The sequence below is a fragment of the Aptenodytes forsteri genome, unplaced genomic scaffold, assembly GCF_000699145.1.
Source record: "Aptenodytes forsteri isolate BGI_AS27 unplaced genomic scaffold, ASM69914v1 Scaffold96, whole genome shotgun sequence".
Classification (NCBI taxonomy): domain Eukaryota; kingdom Metazoa; phylum Chordata; class Aves; order Sphenisciformes; family Spheniscidae; genus Aptenodytes; species Aptenodytes forsteri.
The window spans coordinates 7435022-7443478 of record NW_008795029.1 but is presented as its reverse complement, the minus strand read 5'-3'; positions in this window follow the sequence as shown (position 1 = coordinate 7443478).

The following is an 8457-nucleotide window of genomic DNA, read 5'->3' as shown; positions in this document are numbered from 1 at the left end:
CCCACCCCCAGGTCCTTTTCTGCCGGGCAGCTTTCCAGCCACTCTTCCCCAAGCCTGTAGCGCTGCATGGGGTTGTTGTGGCCAAAGTGCAGGACCCGGCACTTGACTGTGTTGAACCTCATACAATTGGTCTGGGCCCATCGATCCAGCCTGTCCAGGTCTTATCCAGCATCTTCCCACTTTTCCTTACCAGCCCTTGAAATATTTAACTGTTAACTTCCTACTACATGAAGGTTGCAGCTAAGCAAGAGAATGAAAGATTTCTTCCTTAAGGACGGGTGATTGCTGCTCCAGGTGGGCTTTACCTTAACATGGGCTTGTGTCCTGCAAACCAGAGCTTTGGTTTTGTTGTGGGTCATTTAAGGTCCTGATAATTCATATTGGAAGAAGCAGATCAGCCTTCAGTGCATTTTTTCTCTTCTGTATGTCACTGTCAAATGAAATAAATGGTAAAAACACAGAGAGGACTTCTCAGTTTTAACAGGCTCTGCAAAGGCAGAAGAAGCTGGCATCAGTGCTTAAGCAGTTAGGATCATTTTTGGCTACGTATGTAGTGCAATGAATAAATATTGGTATGGTCAGGCTCAAATTGAAGCTGTTCTGGCTGCAAATGCTTTAAAAATAAAAGAGAGAAAGGAAATTACTTAATTAGGCACCTTCATAAAATAAGATGGCAAGTTTTTCTTCACTATGGGATAGACCAGTGTAACTGGAGAAGAACAGAGTTTTCTTGATTCAATCTTTAGTCACTGGAAAATGCCAATTTATTAACACCTAAACTTCTTTAAAAAATGAATTAATTTTGGCCAAAATAATTTCCAGGAAGAACCTTTGCCTGGGACATGGAACAGCCGGGCTGAATTCTTTGTCCCAAAGCAAGTGTCAAGTGTGAGATTGAATCTCTCTCACCACTGCAATTTTGGCTTTTCTTCAGGAGCTAGGATGTTCTTTAGGCTTTCTGGTGAAAAACTCGGGAAGATTTAATCTTCAACCCAATATGCTAAGAAAAGAAATATCCAGCTCTTTGGTATCTTTGCTGAAAGGATGCTTTTTGTTTCCTCATAAATTCTTTGGATTTTGGAGTGAGAGTCCACAGACCTTTTGAACTAATTCAGATAATTCTCTGCTAGTTGCTCATCCAGTTCACATCCAAGTTCAAGGAATTATTGGAACATGTGGCTTGCCACAGATCTTTCTGGATTTCCTCTCAGTCTGAACTGATAAGACAATAAGAAAGAGCAATGTTTTCACAACTTGCTTGGCCTCTTCAGTCTGAGAATTCATTCATAGATTGTAATAGCTGGAACATCGCTGGCACAGACCAGAGGCAGCTTCGGCGTGTCACAGTGTGAAACACTGGTGCTTCTTGCAACATCAAACCTGGCACTTTTATATGAGTCAGCTGCAGGATGAATGCAATTCACAACAGAATGGCTTAATTATCATGTTGATCACTGAGCTCCAGAAATGCCATGGGAATGTGATTTCTGTGATGCTTCCAATATTGCATATTACCCCCTTTTTTCTTCTGTCTAGCAAGAATTTCCTCCATCATCTGTAGAGTAACAGGGGGTTGATCTCCATCTGAACCTGAGACAAGCTGCAAAGTCCTATCACTTCTAGCCTGGAACCACTTTTCTTCTTCTTGAATGATAGCACCAGACTCCTACAAGGGAGAGAAGAGACCGGCATCCTCTTTCCCTCCCACTGTTGATAGGAGTACTTTAGTCCACAATTTCCTTTGAGTGCTGTCAAGTAAAAAATGATGGCATATCACACCATCTGACATGCTGGTTCAGGTCACTGGTGCTGCTAACCTGCCAGGGGGGCTTTCAGGGAGATCCTACCGACATCTGTGCTGGGATCTGGGACTTTTAGCTTGTTGCTCTTAAAAAGGGGAGGTGACAGACTTTGTGTGTGCTACAGAATTATTTAGGCTAGTCAAACACATTAAAACATGCTGTAAGAGCTATGCAAGGGTCTTATTAAATCTTCTCACAGAACTGTCTGATAAAATGAGAGATTTAAATTTAGTGTAGAAAAATACAAAGCCTGTGGAAAAACAGTATTAGCTGTACCAACAGCTGGCTCTTCATCACCTGTCTGTGTTTAGGGAAGGCACATTGCTATCGCTGTGACTAGTTCTCTGAAAGCATCAGCTCAGTGATGAGCAGCAGTCTGTCAGATGGGCTATCTGGTATTGTTAGGAAAAGAATGGAGAACGGCACTAAAAAGGTCAAGATTCAATGTAGGGTTAGGTACATCGAATAACACTAGGTGGTTGCATCAAAGGAGGTGCACCAGCGTCTTGGAAAGAGGATATAGTTCTTGTCCTCCCATCACCAACGAAATATAGCACCAAGGAGGGTGTCAGAGATGATCAGTGGTGTGGGGTGGCTTCGCTAGAAGGCTCTTCAGCTTGGAGATGCTGAGAGGATCCTCTGAGTCATGAACGGTAATGGAGAAAGTGAGCAGGAAAAGATGTGTTCATTCTTTCTCACATAATCAGAGAGCAGGGTGCCTAGCTAAACTATTGAGTGGCAGATTAAGAAAAAGCAGCAGAGCGTTCCTTTTTAATCACAGTGTGTGGTTAGTGTTTAATGATTAATGTGCAAGTCATTTCCATGGGATGTCGTGGAGGCAAGAAAGGTAAGTTTGAAAAGGGACTAGACAGAGCTATGGAGGGAAAGTTAATTAGTAACTACTGAATATGGGCATGACCTTTTGCTGACGGGATGCCTGAAATGCTATTACTGGAAAATAGGAGAGTATAACAAATACAGACAAACTCTCATTAGCCTTGTTCAGCTAATATTTTTACAGGTACCTGCAGCTGGCCATAGTCAGAGACAAGAGATTTTCTCAGGGGTTGTATGGCCTCTAGATGTGGCCTTATATGTCTGTTCTTCTGACACATCGGCTCTAGGAAGTGACAATTTTTAAATGCTTCTATTTTGTTAACCCATGAGCTACTATGCAGAACAAATGCAGGCCAATGATTTAATCAGTGACTGCTGGAAAACGTGAGGATTTGCTTCACTACAAACAGATACAGAATCAGCATGAGATCAGATAATGCCCTATCTGTGCATATCAACATAAAGGAAAGTGGGAAGGCAGCACAGTGGAGGGAAGATATGAAAAGGGTTCAAATCTACATTAATGCCATGAGTCTGTGCCCAAAACAGACTTTCACTCAGTTACTCAGTGGACAAGTAGAAGAATGAGGTTAAAACAACGTAATGTGCTGCTTCCTGGTTATCATAACATAACAAAGTTTTATGTTCTGCCGTCTTCTGGGGCTCCTTAGAGACACGGCTGGCTTAGTTTCCTGTTTGGACTTCCTAAAGGATACAAGCAGTAAATGATGCAGCATAATGAAGGGATTATCATCCAGACAGTGCTTTCTCTTCTGCTTTGGCTCTTCCCCAAACACGGCAATAATTTTTAGGAGTCACAAAAGCGAGACAGCATGCTGCCTGTGTGCTTCAATATCTGGACTGCACAAAAGTTTGTGCACAGGGCATTTTCATCTTTACCAAACGAAAGGGCTTTTGTCATGGATTTGGTCATTAACTTATTTTAAAGGACCAGCCACAGCTCTGCCTTCTTCACTAGAAGTTAGACCTGTCATGCAAGAAAGAAACAATGAAGTGAAGATACAGATCCTGTTCTGCTCGTGATAAAATGATCTTTGCATTAAGTAACATTAGTCAAACATTTGACATTTTCGTGAGTGTTTCTAAGCTGACAAGCTTTTTATGATGTCCTCTGGCTGCTGGTTAGGAGCTAAACCAGAGCTGTTGGAAGACAGTAGAGTTCTCCTCCGCGTCATAGACTTGGGATGAGATCTGCGAGCTGTAAATATAGATATACAACTGAATTTATATTCTCCAGTGATTTCTCATCACTGAAGGCATTTTAACAGGAATATACAGCTAATTGGCTTAAATGAATGTGCGTGACTTGTGAATGGGGAAAGGCAGTCTGAAGATAGTCTACCATACTGAGGTATGAATACCTGATAAATACATGAACAGTGAGAATGATACCAGATGTACCCCTGATATCTGCTGGGGCAAAACTGTCACCTCCAAGTAATGACAGCTGCTGACCAGGTCCTTTGCTAAGATCATCACTCCGAACAAACACGTGCAAGCTGTTAATGTGGTTTTTGTACATCTGCACAGTGAAAACCAAACAAGACATGAGTCAACTCTTCTTTCTAAAATTAGAAGCAGCACCCTAGTGAGCAAAAGATGCAAGAGACCCATGGTCTTTCATAGACGTTGGACAGGCTGACCCACAGGTGTTACAGAAACCATGTTATGGGAAAGATTTGATGTTAACTGCACCATTTTAAACCCCAAGCCATGCACCAGATAGCCCAGAGCTGCAGGTCTGCGTGAGTTCACATAGCTCACCTTCTGTCAGCTCAGATTTACTCTCTGTTTGTTTTCCTTTAACTGTAAAGACATTACTATATTTAAATTGTCATTGTAGCATAACCTTGCAGCTGTGTTATTAAAATGCACAGAACAATCCCATGATACTGCCGAAACGAGTTCAATCTCACAAGCAATTAAAACTTTATACTCTGGTTCTCGGTCCCCATCAAGTTATCCACGGTAACGGTGAAAGTGTGAACTACTTCGCTTAGTATAATAACCACAATTTGGCCAACTACCTGAACTCTTAACTAAACTAACTAACCTTTTCAGCCTCTCTCTAGACTCAAAGGAGGCACGTGCTGTGTCACTCCCTTTAGTTCTGGATTTCTAGGCATTCGTATTATGAATCTGAATAAAGGAAGAGTACCACTTTAGCCCTCAAAGTGAGGTTTATTTTCCACAGAAAACAAGGGATGGGGGTTCCTTACCATGTACTGGGGTGTCTCCCTGATAAAGGTTCAAAGCATGGCTGAGGCCTGCAGCTGGACCACAGGGACCCACTCAGCTCTCGGGTGCTGAAACCTCAGGACTAGAGGCAAAAAGCTATAGGGGTCTTCAAAAAACCAATGTAAAACAATAACGGGAGGCAGGGGGAAGACAAAAGTGGTTGGAAGCTAGGTTTAAAATAATTTTCATAAATTGTGGTCTTCTCCACAAGAGTCAGCCCACATTGCTCAGGAAACTTTAAATGCTTATGGCTATAATGTGCTCTCAGTTGCCATGTTGCACAAGAGTTTCTGTTCCAACAAACCTTTTTTTTTTTTCCTTTCTGTGGCTTATGTGGTCCCATTACTGTAATATCTTTACCTTATAAAATTATACGTTATAAAAACTATGTGCAGAAAGAAATGCTGCCAACCCCACAGGACTACGCAGCACAGAATGATGGTAGTATTTGAGCTACCTCATGGGGTTTCCAGTTCCATTTTCCATTCCAGATCACTTTATCTCTTGAAACTCCAAAAATAACCTGTACAATCTCTCACTTGTGTTGTTTTTTTGACCTACTTGGTTAACCAAAATTCAGCATCCTGATGGACACAGATATCTTTGATGGACTTCTGTTTGTTCACGTTTTGCAAAAAAAGTCTGATTTCCTGACCACAGAGCGCTTTGCGTAGGAAACTGTTCTTACTCACAGCTCCAAATCCTCTTTCAGTGAGTTTTATTAGATAATTAGATTTATTCTTGAACTATAGATTAAATGTGGTTGTGCATTTCAGATTTAATTTAATTATATGCTGTGTATCTGCTATATAACTTCTTAAAAATAAGCTGAAGTTTGACGGTCATTGTGTTTGAAGAATTTGCAAGGAGAGCAGAGGTTTAGACCGGTCACTACTACTGATCACTATTTTGACCAAGTGGGCTCACAGAAAATTGCATCAAAACAGGAAAGCATCTTTTGCAAACCTGTGGAACGAGACTGCCCAACAATACTGTGTTGCGGAACAGCAGGCACAAAAGCACAGGTTGTTATCTAGTAGTATTTTGTTGAAAGCAGAAAACTAGAATGCCTGCAGCACTGAAACTGTTATCAGTCACCAAGAATTGGCTGCAGAACAGAGAAAAGGCAGAACAAATGGTCTGCCTTAAGCCAGTAGGATTTGGCATCCTAAGAGCTATAGGCATTTCCTGCAAATGACGGAGAGGGTATCTATTGCAGGAACCGATGGCTCCAGGCAGCACTGTTGACCTGACTTACTATCTTCTGTTTTTATAGAGCTGACACCTGGCAGGGACATGTATTAGAGAAGGGATACTGAGTCTATCTGTTTGTCTAAGACAAATCTGTACAGTGGCCTGTAGACATCAAACACTCCTAAGGCTGACAGCTGACCTTTCCAGACAGACATTGTCTCCACCTTGTTACCTGCATAGATTTCGTGGATGCTTCTTAACAGTCTGAGCTCCACGAGCTATTCCCACGTATTTTATGCCTTACTGTTTCTGCGACAGTTTCCACACACTGTGTGGCATATGACCATGCAGTTGAAAGCGTGACTATAGTGTTTGCTACGTTTTCCTGCAGAGCTCTTCTAAGAGTCTGCCTCTCTGTCCCAGGTCTCTTTTCTGAAGAAGAGACATAACGTAGGACATAGAACTGTGGGACTGCAGAAAGTAGTCTTCTGTGCTCAAGCTCTGCCAAAAGTGGGTAAAATACAAGAGCTACAAAAAGGCATGAGGTTGAGTCCTGGAGTCCACCATTCAGTAGGGCTTCCAGGCTTGGGGTGGACAGCTGGCAGGAGTCAGAGACATTGTGACCACAGGGACATTCAGCAGACACAGATTTGAGGGCACGGGGTGTTGACAGAACATGGGAGGGACGCTATGATGCTCTTGCAAGTGTATATATCCTGCTGGAACTGGAGGCATAACGAAAGAGAGCCCTTAAGGGGTCGTAAGCACCGAGTGCTCCCACCATGTGGGCTGTAAATAAATTTTCCTGTGCAGTTCATACACTGCAGAACCAGGATTGTGAAAGAGGGTGCAAGAGCTCAAAGGATGAATAATCAGAGAATTTCAAGCACATGCTGTCCAACAGGAAACTCCAAATCTAAACCCTGAACAAAGTGTGGGGGAGGGAGAGACTAAAACTTTGATTTTTTAGCTAGAAGGATAGAAAAAGTGTTCAAAGGTCAACTTAAAAAGGGAAAGAAGCTGAACATAGCAGAAAAAACATTCTCCTTCACTCTCTTCTTCAGTGGGGGCTTCTGTGAGCAAGACCCGTGTGTGCAGGCTCTAGAGAATCCATGGGCATGGCAGAGCAGCAAGGGCTTCTTTTTGCTGAATGATGCCCCAGTGTTTTCAGAAGGAAAACCCTGAATCTTTGGATGAAGTCAGAAGAGATCAGATGAAGTACTAAATGTATGTAAGATATGAAAGAAAAGAAATGAGAGGGAGCGATGCAAAATGAAAAGCGTAGCGCCCTGCAGAATTCTCTGCTAATTTTCAATAGGGTTTTTTCTGGGATTTTGTTAGTTCTTCAGTTCACCTGGATTCACAGGCGTGGGGGTGGAGATGCAAGCCCTGCAAGTCCTGAAGTGACTGTACGCTCTGCACTTCCACTTCTTGAGATTACTGTTTTCTTCCAAGTGCCAGAAGGCTGCCTGCCTGCCCGTGCTCTTTCAGAGCCTCTCTCTCCTCTGTGTAATCAAAGGGAGTTTAGTCATCACCTTGAGTTATTTTTAACCTTCAGCAAGGAAACTCCTAAATAAGTTTGAAACACAGTGTCACAAGAAATTGAATGAATGGGGCAGATTTAAATTCATTTCTTTACTGCAATGTGCCTTAGCATGGATAGGGATGTTCAACTCTGAAAAGTAGACGGGAGCTGGAAATCAGAACCACACAGCTCTATTTCTATGAGAAGCTGAAATATTTTCTGGGCAGGTTTAAAAAAAAAAAAAAAAGTGCTTAATATGGTCTGATACGTTTTTTCTCTCTAAATCTTTCTTAGGCTGTATTTAAATATACAGTTCAATATGTAAACTATATATTAAAGCCTGTATTATTGCTATAGTTTCTGTTTATGTATTATAAGCTTTTGTTAAAAATACGTCTAATTAGAGAGAGACAGTTTACTTTGCAATTTTCAAATCAACTGAGGTACTGGAACTCAGAGTCTTTGAAAGATGCTGGAACAGTTTTGTTCTTGGGAAAATAACATTTCTGGCTCAGCCTGTAAAGACTTCCACAGAACTACTGCGCTTAATGCAGGGGAGTTTGGCCGTGGCAGCAGGCAGTTGAGTTTGCTCTGTGCCTGGCTGAGGGCTCTTGGGAACGCACCGGACTCGGAGGAGATGCCGACATCATTCTTGCATCTTATAAGCATTTCAAAGTCAGCCTGAGCTCAGGCTGTGTAGAAATATTGCACATTTTTATGGAGGGTACCTGGAGATGCCTGAACCCTTTCCAAAAGGACTTTTCACACCAAGAAAGGTCCCAAGCCATCTTTTTTGTCTGATTTTAAAACAAAGGCAGATAGAAACCATACACTCTGCAT